The sequence below is a fragment of the Monodelphis domestica genome, chromosome 3 (assembly GCF_027887165.1).
Source record: "Monodelphis domestica isolate mMonDom1 chromosome 3, mMonDom1.pri, whole genome shotgun sequence".
NCBI classification, from domain to species: domain Eukaryota; kingdom Metazoa; phylum Chordata; class Mammalia; order Didelphimorphia; family Didelphidae; genus Monodelphis; species Monodelphis domestica.
In genome coordinates this window covers 514,397,491-514,414,119 of record NC_077229.1, presented here as the reverse complement: position 1 = coordinate 514,414,119, position 16,629 = coordinate 514,397,491, and the positions used below count along the sequence as shown (strand labels likewise).

Genomic DNA, 16,629 nt, shown 5'->3' with positions numbered 1-16,629 from the left:
ATAGTCCCTAATATAAAAGAGAGCTAACAATCTACCATCAGGGATATGATATGTCATGAAATAAATATAATATAAACTAGGGACTTATTTGGGGAAGAAGAGAAAAACTTCCATCTGTTAGGAATCAGATAAGGCTTTTATTGATGAAGTGACACCTGAACTGAGCCTTGCAGACTGGAAAAAAGGAAAGAATGTATTCCATGAATTCGGAGTAGGGTGGTCTACAGCTTATGCAAATACACTGAAGCTTTGGGGAAGGTTTTAGTTTAGTTTGGTTGGTCCCAGTGATTATTTTAAATCTTTTCTGGATCACTAGAATCTTCTGAATTTTTTTGAGCGGAGGAGTTGCCCTAGTCCTACTGGAGACAGTGGGCTAGTGAAGAGGCTGTTAATGCTCTGACAAGAGAGGATGAAGATTGGTGACTGTATTGGTGGAGGTGAAAGGGATAGATTCATGAAGTGATAAGGTTAAGAGTGAAAAAGAATTACCTCATTGGAGATAAGAGGTGAGAGAGATAAAAAGCAAGAGTTAAAGCAACTGTCGAGGTATTCTGGCTAGAAAGGTGGCAGCACCCAATAACTGAAATAAGGGAGTAGGGAGGGGGAGCAGATGTGAGGAGGAAGATGATCAATTCAGTTTTGGATATGCTATTTGAGATGTTAACACAATATCCAGGACTCTGATGGAGATGGGTAACAAACATCAGGGAGCTCAAGAAAGAGATTTGGGAATCATCTTCCAAGCTTGATACCTAGATATGTCACATTCTCTAAGAAGGAACATCTATAATGAGAAAGTTTAAAAAAAATCCTACATCATAAATCCTACTGGCAAAAAAAAATCATACATCTTTAGCATAAGTTAATTAACCCTCATCAAGTTTGAACTGAAAAGTATACATGTATGTGAAAGACAGACATAGCTGATCTTTTGGATCTTGATAGATTTCCTTCAGCAAGGGTAATGTGAGAGTCCTCTAGTAGTGGCTGCCAGAAATAAGATGAAAGAACAACAGCAACAAAAAACTTAAAAATAGTGTATGTATGTACATGCCTGTGCAGATGTGTGATAGAGGTATTATACAGATATATATGTTTATATACATACATACAGGTTTGATATTAGCTGTAACATTACTTTAGGAGTTGTTCTCCTGGATATCTCATATCTCCTCAGAGGCTATGCTAACTTGTACCTGAACAAGAATCCCTGTGGAGCATCACTGACAAACCTTTGCTTAGACCTCTGTAATGAGAGGGAAGCCATTCTCCCCCTCCTTCCCTCCCTCCCTTCTTCTTTCCATGTAATTCCTTTCACTTTTTGATAGTTCTATATGTGAAGAAGTTTTTCCTTCTATCAAGTTTAAATCTACTCCCTTTATTCTTTCCATTGCTCCCTGTTCTTCTGGATTCCCTTGAAATACCTGAAGATTGGGTGCATCCCACCCCCCTTCCTTGCTATTAAGTCTCTTCTCCAGACTAAACAGCTTCATGGCATATCTTGCATACAATCTCTTTTCTCCAAGCACATAGTCACCACTTAGTTCAAGCCTTCGTTATCTATCATCGGGGCTATTTCAGTAGTTTCCCAAATGGTTTCCCTGACTTAAGTTGCTTCCCTCTGAACCATCTTCCACATAGCATAGCCAAATGGATTTTCTTAAAGGGCAAGTCTGACCATGTTAACCACCACTCTTCACTCTTTCTCCCCCTTCAATAAATGAGAAAGCTTCCTAAAAATTAGAGCCTCCCTTCCTCACAGGCTACTTCCTTAGGTTCCCCATTACTGGAGTCCTTTAGTCAGAAGCTGTGTGACTATCTCTCTTATCCAGTATGAAGTGGGTTCAGATGACTGATATTGCTCCTTCCAACCCCCACATTTTATGAACTGTGACCATAGACTGGAGATCTACTCTGCTGCTTAGCTGCATCGCATCCCATTCTTACCCCTTCTCCATCTCTCTCGCAGAATGATAATTGAATCAGCATTACCTTTCCTCATGAAAAGTGTGACATTCTATTGCTATATGAAGAATCCCAGGTAGAGGCTGCCAAAACTCTTTCATAATCACCACTCCTCAAATCCTTCACACACATTCTTTTTTTTTTTTAATTTAATTAGATGATTTAGAATAATTTTCCATGGTTACAAAACTCATGTTCCTTCCCTCCCCTTCCCCCCAGGCCCCTCCCATATATGATGCACAACTCCACTGGGTTTAACATGGGTCATCGATAAAGACCCATTTCCTTATTAGTATTTGCACTAGGGTGATCTTTTAGAGTCCACTTTCCCAGTCATAGCCCCACCGACCCATGTGATCAAATGGTTGTTTTTCTTCTGTGTTTCTTTTCCCACAGTTCTTCCTCTGGATGTGGATAGTGTTCTTTCTCGTATGTCCCTCCAAATAGTTCTGGATCACTGCATTACCACTAGTAGAGAATTCTATTACATTCGATTGTACTACAGTGTATCAGTCTCTGTGTACAATGTTCTCCTGGTTCTGCTCCTCTCGCTCTGCATCACTTCCTGGAGGTTGTTCCAGTCTCCATGGGATTCCTCCACTTTATTATTCAATTGAGCACAATAGTATTCCATCACCAACAGATACCACAATTTGTTCAACCATTGCCCAATAGAAGGGCATCCTCTCATTTTCCAATTTTTTGCCACTACAAAGAACACAGCTATGAATATTCTTGTACAAGTCTTTTTCCTTATGATCTCTTTGGGGTATAAACCCAGCAGTTCCATGGCTGGATCAAAGGGCAGGCAGTCTTTTAGCACCCTTTGGGCATAGTTCCAAATTGCCCTCCAATGGTTGGATCAGTTCACAACTCCACCAGCAGTGTTAGTGTCCGCACTTTGCCACATCCCCTCCAGCATTCATTGCTTTGCTTTGCTGTCATGTTGGCCAATCTGCTAGGTGTGAGGTGATACCTCAGAGTCTTCATACACATCCTTGCCAACCTAGTGTTCTCTGACCCACTTTTTCTAACCTACCTCCCATAGATTACTTTCTCCAGATCTTGTATTTACTCATATGTGAGTATGAGTAAATGAGTATGAGCTGCCACCCCTCTCCAGAATGTTTGCTACTTCAGGCAGGGAGAGTCTTATATTGGTTTTGTTTTCCCTACACTTCCTACACACAGTGTTTCACATATTGGATGCACAAAAATATGCTTGTTGAATAGAATTACCTATAACTTAGACATCTTGTTTAGAACTTTTAAAAGTACTTTTTCTGCTTTTTTTCCCCCTGAATGGCTTAAAGAATGAAGACTAATTAGAATCACATTAAAAAAGAACTTCTATAATTTCTTAGTATCAATTTTAAGACAGAAGAGGGGCAATGGCTAGGCAATTGGGGTTAAGTGATTTTCTGCCCAGGATCTCATAACTAGAATGTATCTGCAGACAGATTTGAACTAAGGTCCTCCCAACTCTAGGCCTGGTGCTATATCCACTGTGCTCCTGGCTTTCCCCTAGACTAATACTTTTACAAATCATATTGCTATAAGTAAGGAAGAATCTGGATTAAAGATATAAGCTCTATGCTCTAGGAATTTTTTATTTTGAAAGGCAGTATTGTAGCTGTACATACATAAAGTAAGGATATTTATTTAAATGGCAAACAGTAATAATTTTATTTTTTGGGGGGAAATTTTATTTAATTAGAAGATTTAGAATATTTTTCCATGGTTACAAGACTCATGTTCTTTCCTTCCCCTCCTCCGGCCCCCTTCCTGTATCTGATGTGTAATTCCACTGGGTTTAACATGTGTCATTGAGCAAGACCTATTTCTATATTTTTAATATTTGCACTGGGGTGATCTTTTAGGGTGGTTTTATTTTTAAAAAAACATTTATTTAAAAAAAAAAAACTTACTTTCCATCTTCAAATTGATACTAAGAATTGGTTCCAAGGCAGAAGAGTGGTAAGGGCTAGGCAAATGGGGTTAAGTAACTTGTCCAGGATCACACAGCTATGAAGTGTTCACATCTGGATTTGAACCCAGGATCTCCCATCACCAAGCCTGGAGTAGTCATTTTAAAGGGTTTCCTAAATTGCTGTGATGCCTTTTTTTAACCATTGGTTTTCTTTAAAAACTTGGGCAATAGAAAATGATGGGGAGAGTCAAGAGGAATAGAAAAATCCAGTCCAACAATTAACTACCTACTATGTACAAAAAACCTTGCAGATAGAAAACAAATGGACCTAGAAGAACCCAACAGTGCCTACCCTCGGGCAGCTAGACTCCAGTAAGGAATACAACATGTGCAGTAGTATAGGAGAAAGACAATTGAGGTGGGGGGAGAACGCTGATGCTGTGCACGCTGTGCTGGGTGCGAGGGATGCAGAGGCCAAAGGGAGAAAAGGCTTGGCACTCAAAGCTCGTATTGCTTGGACTGGAGCGGAGAGAGGTACACACATAAAGTAAATATGTGATATGCAAAGTAAATTTAGGGAGCGAAGCACTAACAACTGGGGAGGTGGGGCTGGGGCAGGAAAGGCCTCCCGGAGGAGGAGACATTGGAGCCACAGCTTTAACAGTCGAGTCAGTTGGGGAGGCAGGATGTCGGGTGCTGGAGAGCCCAAGAGCTCGTCCCCTAGCTTGACCTGAGCGTCGACTTTACGAGGAGTAGCAGTAGAGAAAGATAGCCTGGCTCCGATCGGAGAGAGTGCGAATGACAAACAAGTTGACATTTTGTCCTAGGCGAGTAGAGATGCCGGAGGTCTGGAGGCAGGGAACTGACATCGTTAGGCCTTTCTTTAGCAGTATCACATTGGTAGCTATTGTGGAGAATGAATTGGAGAGGGAAGAGGCTGGTGGCAAAGAGAACGCCTGGGAGGCGGTCTTAATCTCTAGAAGTGACGACCCCGCGAGATGCGGTGGGGAGCTGTTTGGGCGTTCGCTCATCACGCACGCCCGGCTGACTCTTCCTAACCCCCTTAGGGGTCTGGCTGGCCATTTCTCTCTCCAGATAATTCTACAGACCAGGAAGTGATACAGACGGGGGAGCGACTTGTGAGCATCACTCAGCTATCCTGTGTGAGACTGAGTGTGGATCCAGGAAGAGGAAGCTTCCTGACTGCAGCCTCACTACCTCATTCGCTGCACCACCTGGCTGCCGAAAAGCTGATGTTTCTGCCCAGAGCGGAGAGAGTGAAACGCCTGGGCGTGTGGGGGAGAGAGCAGGTTCACAGGTGCCTTTAAGGGGGCAAACTTGAGTGCCCAGAGGAGTGATGACCTCCCAGGGGAGGGGGCAGCTGAATAAAGACCAGGTTTCAGAGAGGAGGAAGAGTGTTCTAGTCGTGGTGGCGATTCTGTCTCCTGTTTGTCCCTTATGCGGGGAATACATTCCCTCCTCACCTCCATGTTTTATACTCTCCGGCTCCTTTCCAAGTTTGGCTCTCATGCTGCCACCTCTTGACACCCTTCCCAGTCCCCCCATATGCTAGTGGCTACTGTATTTGCATTGCAAACTTATTGAATTTACTTTGCAGGTACTTTGAGCTTCTTTAATAGTCAGACTTGTTTTGTGCCCCTCCCCTCGCTCCTAGCTAGCTCCTGGAGGTTCAGGACGCTTTTTCTTTTTATTACTCGGGATAGTGGAACCTAGTGGGAAGAGCACGGTGTATTTGAGTTGGGAGCGCCTGGGTTCAAAGCCCAACTTATCCATAACATGAGAGGATTGGATTGGATTTATTGAAGACTAAATACCTAACTTCACTTAGCCTTGTTTGCCTCAATTTTCTCAGCTGCAAAATGAGCTGGAGAAGGAAGGAAATAGCAAGCCATTCCATTATTTTGGGTGTGTGATTCCACATAGAGGGAAGTTTAAACGTGATGGGCAGCGAATATACTCTGGAATACTTTTAATTAGAAGTCTCTATGGGACATTAACTGGATTACCAGCAGCCAGTCAAGGAGCTGCAGAAAGAATGATCGGATATGAAGAAAACCAAGAGACTGTCATGGAATCCAAGGGAAAAGAGAGTATCCAGCAGTAGTCAGTTGTCAGAAATTTATCAAGCTTCAGGGCAGCCAAGGAAGATAAACATTTACAAAAGGCTGACTGCCATATTGGATTGTTAACCTCGGTCCATCAGAGTTAAAAAGCAGATGACCAGGGATTGAGGAGTGAATTGGTGCTAAGGAGGCTCTTCTGGCTGTAATTTCTTCTAGGAATTTGGGAAAGGGAAAGGATGTAAAAGACAATAGATTGCTTGAAGAGATGGCAGGATGACCTGAGGGTTTGTTTGTTTTGGTAATAGAATAAAAACCCGTGGACAAAAGAAAGTTTGAAAATGAGAGTGAGAGAGGAAATGGTTTCTGTGGCAAGTTCCTGGAAGAAGACACCCAAGTGAAGAGATCTAGAGCATTGGTGGAGAAGGGTTTGCCTTAGAGGAAATAAGGCTATTTTATTTTTTCCCTGGAGACTAGAGTTAAGGGGAGGAAGGGGTGTTTGAAAATCCTGAGAGTTTTGAGGTATGAAAGGAGGAGCCCAGGGTGGATGGCCTCTACTGTCTCTCACAGTAGGAGGTGAAACTACCTGCTGACGTTTTAAGAGCTTAGAATAAAAGCTTTTCTGGATGTGATAAAGCCCAGGTTGAAATTAGGTATCAAATTTTTAGTGGACAAGTAAACATAATATGAATAAATAAATGAAAAGACAGTTACTTAGCTCTTACAGTACACAAAACACAGTGGTGAGTGTTAGGATGCTCTCAGGGAGCCCCCATTCTAAAGGGGAAGACATCACACATCAGAAGTTTCTGCTGAAAGTCAGATAGAAAGGTCCTTAGGATACAGCAGTAGCAAAACAGATGGTAACGATTCTTTTAATGCCATTTACATTGATAAAAAAAAAAAAAACTATCAATTTCTGGTGTTGACTCATTCGACAGTGGCGAGGATTTTTCTTAGTCTTCTGTAGCTATTATGGTAGCACCAAAAAAGCAACTTACAATCATGGTAGTAGGATTTCCTCCAGTCATGTTACGCATTTTGAGAGTACAGCACAGGAAGAAAGATAAATCTGGGTGGTGATTTCACTCAGAAGATTGGCAGGGCATACAAGACAAGGGTTCTGGGGAGTCAAGGGCAAAGTACAGTGGTGTATAATTGAATTAGTTCGCTATAAGTTCAGTGCTGTATGGAGCTGAAAGGAAGGTCAGGGGAAGAACTAGAGGTGGCAGTCAGGATTAAGAATAGGTTTGGGGGGGCAGCTGGGTGGCTCAGTAGATGGAGAGCCAGGCCTAGAGACGGGTGGTCCTGGGTTCAAATCTGACCTCAGACACTTCCCAGCTGTGTGACCCTGGGCAAGTCACTTGACCCCCATTGCCTAGCCCTTACCATACTTCTGCCTTGGAGCCAATACACAGTATTGACTCCAAGATGGAAGGTAAGGTTTAAAAAAAAAAAAGTATCGGTTTAGGAGTGAGCCAGATGAAGAGATGTTAAGACAGAAAAGAAGTGGGGAGAAAAAACAACCAAGTGGTATATAAAATAGTCTGAAAGAGGAGGGTGGGGAGAGGAGTGATGATATAGATGAAGAAATGAATACTGGCAACCAAATGAGCATTTTATCTCAATATTGCATGGTTGTAATGGAATGAGGAAAAACAGGTTTTCTCTTATCTCCTTCCTCCCTCATTTGTTTCTTCTATTATGCCTCCTCTTGTCCTGCCTGCCCTGTCCTTGGAACAATGGTTGCCATTTTCAAGTAGAAGGAAAAATAAAATGTAAGAGAAAGACCCAGGCAAAGAACTGAATTCAATTTTGTATTAGTTAGTAATTTTCTATCAAATAGATATGATATATTTTTTTAATTGAGAGACCCGCCGTGATCCTTCTTATATGGTTAATAGGTCATGCCATTTTATATAGTAGTGAAGAATTCTAAGTGAAAATCCAAACCTTAGTCAGTTTGCAACATGAAACTACTGATGTTAACCTTTCTGACTTAAAGTTAGAGAATCAAGAATGTTAACAAATTTAAGAAAAGTAAAAATCAACTATTTGCCATTAACATCTAATTTAAAAACATGGATTCATTTTCTGTTAAATAAGTAACTGAATGGATGTTTTTGCAGTGGCTTCACCTAGTACTTAGATAAATACAAATTTAAGTTATTCATCTCTAACACATAATTATTTAAAGTTTGTTTTCTTGTGGAATCAAACTGTGTTTGTGGTTTATCTATAGTTAAAAAACAAACAAACAACTCCTGAATGGCTGTGGTGTTGGAAAATAAGCAACACATGCCTTATAGAATAATTATGCTCTATCTCACCTTTAATGATATAAATGATATTTGAAGGGATAGTTTTGAACCAAACTATGACAGGATCTATATACTAAGAAGTCATATTATTGTATTATACATAAATAATCTTCAATAAGCTTTTAAAATTCTGATACTATATAAAGATTATAAGAATTCTTTCATTTTAAAATATAATTCACAGACCTTATAAGAGGTAGTATTTAATCCACAGAGAGACTAAAAAACCTATTTTTATTGATTGGTATGAGAGAATGAGATTTCTAAGTAAATATTTCACATCAGTGAAATTTTTGTAACAAAATGCTATTTCACTATGTTTTCTGAAATGACAAAGCATGCTTCCCTGTCTTAGTAAGCAAAGTATGTAAATATAATTTAACCTTCTTTGTGCATACTCTGATTCACCATTGTAAATAAGTCTGTCATCTCCAAGGAAAATGATATCTCTAGGTGGACTTGCATCTAAATTAGTCTTCCCCAGATGGCAATCAGTCAATAAGCATTAAGTGCCTACTATGTGCCAGACACCATACTAAGCCCTGGAGATCCAAAGAAAGTCAAAAGAGAGTCCCTGCTCTCAAGAAGCTCAGTCTAATGAGGGAGAGAGACCATGAAAAGATCTTGACACAAATAAGCTGTATTGGGGATAAAATGAGGGTGATCCAAAGATGGAAGACATCAAGGGGCATGAGGAAAGGCTTTTTTTTTTAAGAAGGTTAGATTTTAACTGCAAATAAAGGAAGACAGGAAGCTTAGAGTCAGAGATAAGGAAAGAGAGTATTATACCCTTGGGACAACTAGGGAAAATTCTTGGAAATAGCCAGGAGACCAGGGTCATTTGATTCAGAGTAGGTGGGGGTGGTGGGAAAGTATATAAATTTGAGGAAGACTAGAAAGGTGAGGGGTCCCTGGATAATGAAGGGCTTTGAACAATAAACAGAGGATTTTGTATTTGATCTTGGAGGTGATATGGAGCCAATAGTTGTGTGTGTGTTTTTTTTTTAAACCCTTACCTTCCATCTTGGAGTCAATACTGTGTATTGGCTCCAAGGCAGAAGAGTGGTAAGGGCTAGCCAATGGGGGTCAAGTGACTTGCCCAGGGTCACACAGCTGGGAAGTGTCTGAGGCCAGATTTGAACCTAGGACCTCCCATCTCAGTTGTGGTTTTTTAAAAACATTTACCTTTCATTTTAGAATCAATACTTAGTATTGGCTCTAAGAAGAGCAGTAAGGACTAGGCATTGGGGATTAAGTGACTTGCCCAGGGTCACTCAGCTAGGAAGAGTCTAGGGCCAGATTTGAGTCTAGGACTTCCTGTCTCTAGTCCTGGCTCTCAATCCACCAAGCCACTCAGCAGCTACCTCCTACCCTACCCCTTAGAGTTTTGAACAGTGAGGTAACATGGTCAGATTTGCTTTAGGAAGCTCACTTTGACAGCTGAGTGGAGAAAGACTGTGGCAAGCTGACCAGTCATCAGACTATTGCAGTATTTGAGGCATAAGAGATGAGGGCTTGCACCAGGGTGGTCAGAGGAAAGGAGGGGCTGTGTGTGAGAGATGCTAGAAAGGCAAAATGCAAGATTGATGGGCCTTGGTAACAGGATTGGATATGAGTGGTGGGATGAGAGGCTGAGAAGCCAAAGAGGTCACTCAGGTTGGGAGCTGGGGGGGAGGACTGAGCGGGGTGACCTCCAGTAGTAATTAGAATGTTTGGGAGTAGGAGTGGAGGAAGAGATCATCAGTTTAAGCTTAAGATGCCTATGGGATAACCATTTTGAAGTGTCTAATAGGCACTTAGACATGCAAGTCTGGAAATTAGTCCGACTTTGTAAGTAAATCTGAACCATCAGCAATGAGACCATTTTAGTTCATGGTTGCTGCTGAGATCACCAAGGGAAGTAGTAGAGAGGGAGAAAAGAAACAGAGCCCTGGGGGACACCCACTTTTAGAAGGTGCCACTTGGATGAAGATCCAACAAAGGAGGTTGACAAGGAACCACCAGAAGGGACTGGAGAATAGTTTCTCAAACTTGGAGAGAAGAAGAAGAATCAAGGAAAAGGTGATCTAATAGTGTCACAGGCTGCAGAGAGGTCAGGAAGGATGAGGCCTGAAAAAAAGGTAATTAGATTTGGCAATTAAGAAGTCCTTGGTTACCTTGGAGAGAGTTCTAGTAAAAATGGTGAGGCTGGAAGCAAAGTAGAGAGTTAAGGGAATGAGAGAAGTGGAGGCCTTATTTTTTGATAATGGGGGACAGATATGGTTAGGTTTATAGGCAAAGAGAGAGAGAGAGAGACAGGCTGATGAAGTGGGGGTAGGAATCTGCTGGAGAAGACATGCAGAAATAGAATTGGGATTCCTTGTGGGGCGGAGGAGTCTCTTTAGCACTTAGCTTAGTGTTTTTTACTTAGTAGGTATTAAAATGCTTATTGAATTGAATTAAATTTCCTAGTTACAGAAAGTATTCCATTCGCTTCCCTTGGTATTTTCATTGACATTACATTAAACCCAAAGATTATTTTGAGTAGTAAGTAGTTTTGTCTGTATTATTTTAACATGACTGAGGTGTGACCCCCTCCATTTTTGAAGAGGGGGTCTTTTATTTCTGTAAAAATTATTTTGTAGTTTTATTTAGAAGACCTTTATGTGTCTTTGTAGATTAACTCCTATATATTTAATGTATTTAAAAAATTTTAAAGGGCATTTCTTTTTTTTACCCAGTCTTCCTACCTCATGCTAGTAATACACAGAAATGCTAATGATCTTTTGAATTGGGGAGTAGAATATTCTACTTTTCTGTCAGTTATTTATTATTTCATTTAGGTTTTTTGACTGATTCTCTTGGGTTTTCTAGTCTTATCTTGGTTTTTAAAATCTTATTCTTAATTTTGTTTTCTGTGACCATGCTTGTTCTCATAAACTTATTTTTCATCATACTATAGCTAATCTTTCTAATATCTTGTTAAATAATAATGATGACAGTGATCAACCTTGTCTCACTGTGATATGAACTGTGAAAACTTTCATTTCTTCAATATTGCCTATTCTTGGATTTAGATAAATATGTTTGATCATATTAAGTAGGATATATTTCTTTCAAATAAGCCATGGAACAGTTAGTCCTTTGAAAGCTTTTGGTTATTTATGTGATGATGGCAGTGATGAAAATGTGGGGCTCTTTTGTTCTCTAGGCTTTATTTCCAGAATTTGGGCTTCATGATGTGAATCTTAAAATTTCTCAGACTTGTGAATGTTAAAAATTCTCAGACTCTACCTTAGAACATTTGATTAAGACCATTCCCCATTTTAAACAATGAAGGTACTTGATCAGGAATGTGAGAACTCTAACATTACTCCACCCATACTTTAGCATACTTTAGGGGACTACAAAGTTGCAAACTCCTTACTGAACAATGAAAAGTACTTAACTCATACTTAAAGTAAAGCTAAAACCCTTAAGCTGGGTCTATTTTTAGATCTAATACAAAAAGGTGCTAAGTACCTATGAAGGTCAAATTAATCACCAAAAGGTCAGGCAACTTGCAGACTTGCAAGGGACAAGCTTAACAAAAGAGGTGTGAAGTTTTAGTCTACCCTGAGAAGTTGAGAACTAAAGAAGATGTGAATTAAGAATGGTCAGCCCTTTGGAAAATGTCTACTGTGATTGGTAGATGTGAAAACTTAGGGGAGGTGACATAGGAAAAAATTCTCTTTAAAAGGAGGTCAGAAAGGCCTCTGAAGGAGGTCGGCTTGCCAAAGGTGAATTGGAGGGCTCAGTGGCTGAACTTAGTGGAGCTGAGGAGCTCAACTGGAGGGTCTCTCTGAACACTTAGAATCTTGCTTGGGACAAATCTTGTGGTGAATGTATTAAAGACTGACTGGTCTCTCTTACGGCTCAGGCCTAGGCCAAAATGGCCTAGGCCCCTCATACATTATTTCCTCTTTCTCTCTCCCTTTCCTTGATTCCTTATTTGTATTAATTAAAATCTCCATAAAAACCCAGCAGACTTGGGTATTTCATATTTGGGAATTTTTCCCATGGCGACCACTTTATTTTTTAATATAAAATCAAGACAAAAAATTGTCTTTACAGTTTTGGCAATTCAAAGTCTTGAAATCATATTTTCACGGTCACAGTTTAAGGCAACCACTCTTTTGTCTGTAACAATGAAAAATGTTGACAGGCAGGTATACTTAAGTAAAGTTTTTCAGTTTCATCTGAATGATTTTTCATAACATTTCTGCAGGGAAAAGTATATTCTGAGTTCTATCTAAGGAGGCCAGGAATAACATTTCAGCTACTGACATATGCATGTGTTTCTTGGGGGTGAGGGAGAGGAAGGAACAGAGATTCTTTCAAAAACTAAAACATTTTATAGTTGATTAGCAACTTTATATATAAAGATAAGTAGAATTATTAGTCACATTTGTTAACCTTAGATAGAACGATCTTGTTGAAATGCTCATGGAATGGAGTGATGTGGTTAACTGTATTTTTCAATTAACAGAGCATATGTTTTTTCATTGTATGACTCAGGTTACTATAGTGGCTTAGAGTCATCATTTTGAACATTAATTAAATCCATCTCCTATTACTCTTGTAGAAATGTAGACCCTTGGATTGAATTGTCTACTGAATTCAGGGTATATAGCATGGAAGTTAAAAGGTTATCTAAAAAAAAAGTTAGAAGACCAAATCCCCAAACTCTCAAAATTGAGTATAACTTTTGAGGCAATCCCTAACGCTAGCTAGAAGGCCTGATTCCAGAGAGAGAAGATTCTTAGAAAATTCCACTATTAGGTCATGTGTTATGGGAATTAAACTACTGTCTTTCTAAGACTGGACCTGGGGATCAGCCATTTTCCAGGAAGTTTTCTTTTTTGGTGTTATGGGTGATTGCATTTGCCTTTGTCAGGTAACTCTTCTAGAACTCTTGACAACTCCAAGTACCAGACTAGCTTTTATTAAGTACTTACTTTGAGCTCGGCTCCTTCACCTAGTAAGTGCTTACCAAATGCCTTTTCTTTCATTTTATTCCACCACTACTCCAGCTGGTATGGTGTTTTAGGATGAGAAGCTACTGCTTTGGGGTTGAAGGAAAGGTGATTGGTTCATTTCTAGTGATCAGGATCTTTTAATTCTCTTCTTGGGCCTTATGTTAGACTCTATGGGTTAGAGGGTGGCCAAGAAGTACAATTCAGTTCAGAAAAATGTGAGGAATCTGGAACGCTAATAAACTTTTAAAAGTCACAACTCACTAAGAAGTCCTTGTGAACAGCAATAGGTTTTTGACCTTTATTTTATTTCAAGCAGTTTTCCTTTCAAAATAATGCTTGTTAGGAATTAAGGGAATCTCAGAAGAATCTTTCACTTCTCTGCTTGGTCTCTTGAAGATGATTTGGGATATTATACTTTATTGTCATCTCATAGTATAATAACACTTAACAGGCACACACTTAAATACTAATTGATTAGACCTCTTCCTTTGCTCCCACATTCACAAATAACAAAGTAAAAGAGGATTATAAAAGGAAATTGAATAATCTTAGTTATGCTGTAAATATTCATGATTTATCTTGTTTTTAGACTTAACTTATCTGGACTAAAAATTCATTTCTAATCTTTTAAATGGAAAAAAAATGTGTGCCTGGAAGTATAAGACTTAATCGCTTAAAAAGTATGCTGGTGGTATTATAGGCTGTATTTCCAATTTTTATTTATTACTTACAAGTCTTCTCTTTAGTCTGATTAATGTTAGACTTTCAAAATAGCAACATTTAGTAGTTACAGCTCCCATGCAAATCTCTTTTTGGAAGAAATTAGTCCTAAATTTTTTGCATTCAAAATAATCTTTTGCTATTCATTGAATACAGTAAAAGTCTTCATAGAACAGTTGTACAGAAGTGTGAAGAATTTTGATACAGCCTCTCTTGCTCTGTTCAAAGAGTTTTTTTAAATCTACCCAACTTCCCACTAAGATGGTTGAGATAAGCTATAACAGAGGTTCTAGATGGAGTCTGTGAGAAAAACCCTCCCCAACATTTTGATCACTGTATTTCAATGATTGGTTTCCTTTGTAATCATATGTATTTTTCATGCATCATTCTGAAGAGGACTCTGACAATTTCACTAGACAGCCAGAGGAGTACCAAAAAAGTTATTAACCTCTGAACTGTTAGTTGGAAATCTTAAATAATTTATTTCTTTGCACTGTTGTCTTTAGACTTGATTATAGTTTCCCCCAGATATAATGTCAAATCCAAAAATACTTTATATTGTACCAGATGTGGCAAATAGTATTTTTAAAATATCTAAAAAATTTAAATGCATTGGCCAAGAGTCATTACTGACTTCAGTTCTGAAAAGTATTTAACCTACAGTGATTTGTTTTGTGCCCAGGAGAATGTTTTAATTGAAACTGACTTGACTCTTCCCACAGACACACACTTTTTCCCCTTTAAGGGAAGGTTTATTGTTTGAAGAGAAAATATTGCATTTCGCTGAAATTTTACTTTGGCTTTTCCCTTGTTTATTTAGTAACAACCAGTAATTTAAGTGATCATTTGAGGGCTATACAATCAATATGTTTTGTTTTGTGGATCAAAAAATGGATGTTTTGTGGATCAAAAAATGGATGTTTCTCCATCATATCTTATCATCCTTTGTGGGATCTAAGTTTTCCAAATAGCCTTCTTGTTTTTTATCCTTTGCCAGTGTTTTAATTTCCTTCCATTTTACCCTCCTTAATTAATTCACCTTGTATTTCACCATTCTGTGTGTTCATTTACTTTCTTAATTTTTTACTTTTCATTCTGAATTAATACACTTCAGCTTCTGAATAGGAAATGTAAATTCTCAAGTTATTAAATAAGGTAGGATTTTTTTTTTTAAAACCTCACCTTCCGTCTTGGAATCAATACTGTGTATTGGCTCCAAGGCAGAAGAGTGGTCAGGGCTAGGCAATGGGGGTCAAGTGACTTGCCCAGGGTCACACAGCTGGGAAGTGTCTGAGGCCAGATTTGAACCTACGACCTCCCGTCTCTGGGCCTGGCTCTCAATTCACTGAGCTACCCAGCTGCCCCCTAAGGTAGGATTTTAAAATGTAGAAAACTCAAAAATCTGCTCAAGTATAACTATGGCAATAAACCTGCTGTTAAGGAAGTTATGAAATCCTTTCTTTTCATTTTTGAAAGTATTGGGGACAGCGAGGTGGCTCAACAGATTGAGAGCCAGGCCTAGAGGTGGGAGGTCTTAGGTTCAAATAAGATCTTAAGACACTTTACTTTCTAGCTGTGTGACCCTGGGCAAGTCACTTAACCCCCATTGTTTAGCCCTTAGTGCTCTTCTGTCTTGGAACCAATAGACATTATTGATTCTGAAAAGGTAAGGGTTAAAAAAAAGGTATCAAAACTGAGCATGTGTAATTGAGTGTGATTTATTACTTTGACCAGTATTCTAGATGTATTCTATGAGCATGATGTAATTGGAAAGAGAATCAGACTCTAGGAGTCACGAGACCAGAGTTAAAGGCTTGAATTTTCTACTAACTAGCTGTGTGACTTGGGACAAGTCATTTAACTAGTTTCATCATCTATAAAATGGAGTATTTGAACGAGTTGGCCTGTTAAAAGCTCCTTTCAGGTCTAAAACTATTATTCTAAAACCTGTTTCTCTAAGTGTCTAATTCACCCCTTCCTCGCCCTTCCTCTTGCCACCCTGCAGTCTGTTGTCATTTCCATCTTGTCACACCTGGGTTATGTCCCCGACGGTGTTTCTGGCGTGTTACAGCAGCCTTGAAATGTGCAGGGGTCATTCTAGGAGAACTGGAAGGGCCATTATATGTTGGGAGAAACCAGCAAACTCAGGGGTATTCGGAGGAGGCGGAGCAAGAGGAAATGCACTGGGCTCCTATGCAGGAGGAGATGGGACAGCTACTTATTTCTGTGGCGCCTAATACTAAAGGCACGTCTCCATGTATCCTCACAGAACCTCTGTGAGTGAGGTGCTGGATGCATGAAGCGTTTGAGACTGGACGGGGATGGAAACGAGGGGAGGACCGCAGTCAGAGCTAGCTCTTGGGGCTGCAGATCTGGGCATTCAGAAGCTGGTTGAAGAGGGTTTGCCAACAAGGAACTCTGTTTTGGACATAAATTTGAAATTGCTCCGACCCATCCACTTTGAAATGTCTAATAGGCAGTTGGTGATGTGGGACTGGAGCTAAAGAGAGACATCCTTCCTGTGCTTGGGGTTTTCTAATCTTCCATTAGTTTCTACTCAAGAGATCAGTACTGGTAGAGAGCGTCAGTCTCCTATAAAATGGTGTGCTCCGAAA

The 16,629-nt window shown here is 39.6% G+C and overlaps 1 protein-coding gene across 2 annotated transcripts in view; it reads left to right on the top strand.

Moving 5' to 3' along the window:
• The window catches only part of SNX18 (sorting nexin 18), a 196,737-nt gene that overhangs the window by 17,365 nt on the left and 162,743 nt on the right, over positions 1-16,629 (top strand). The gene's annotated exons all lie outside the window — the stretch shown is intronic.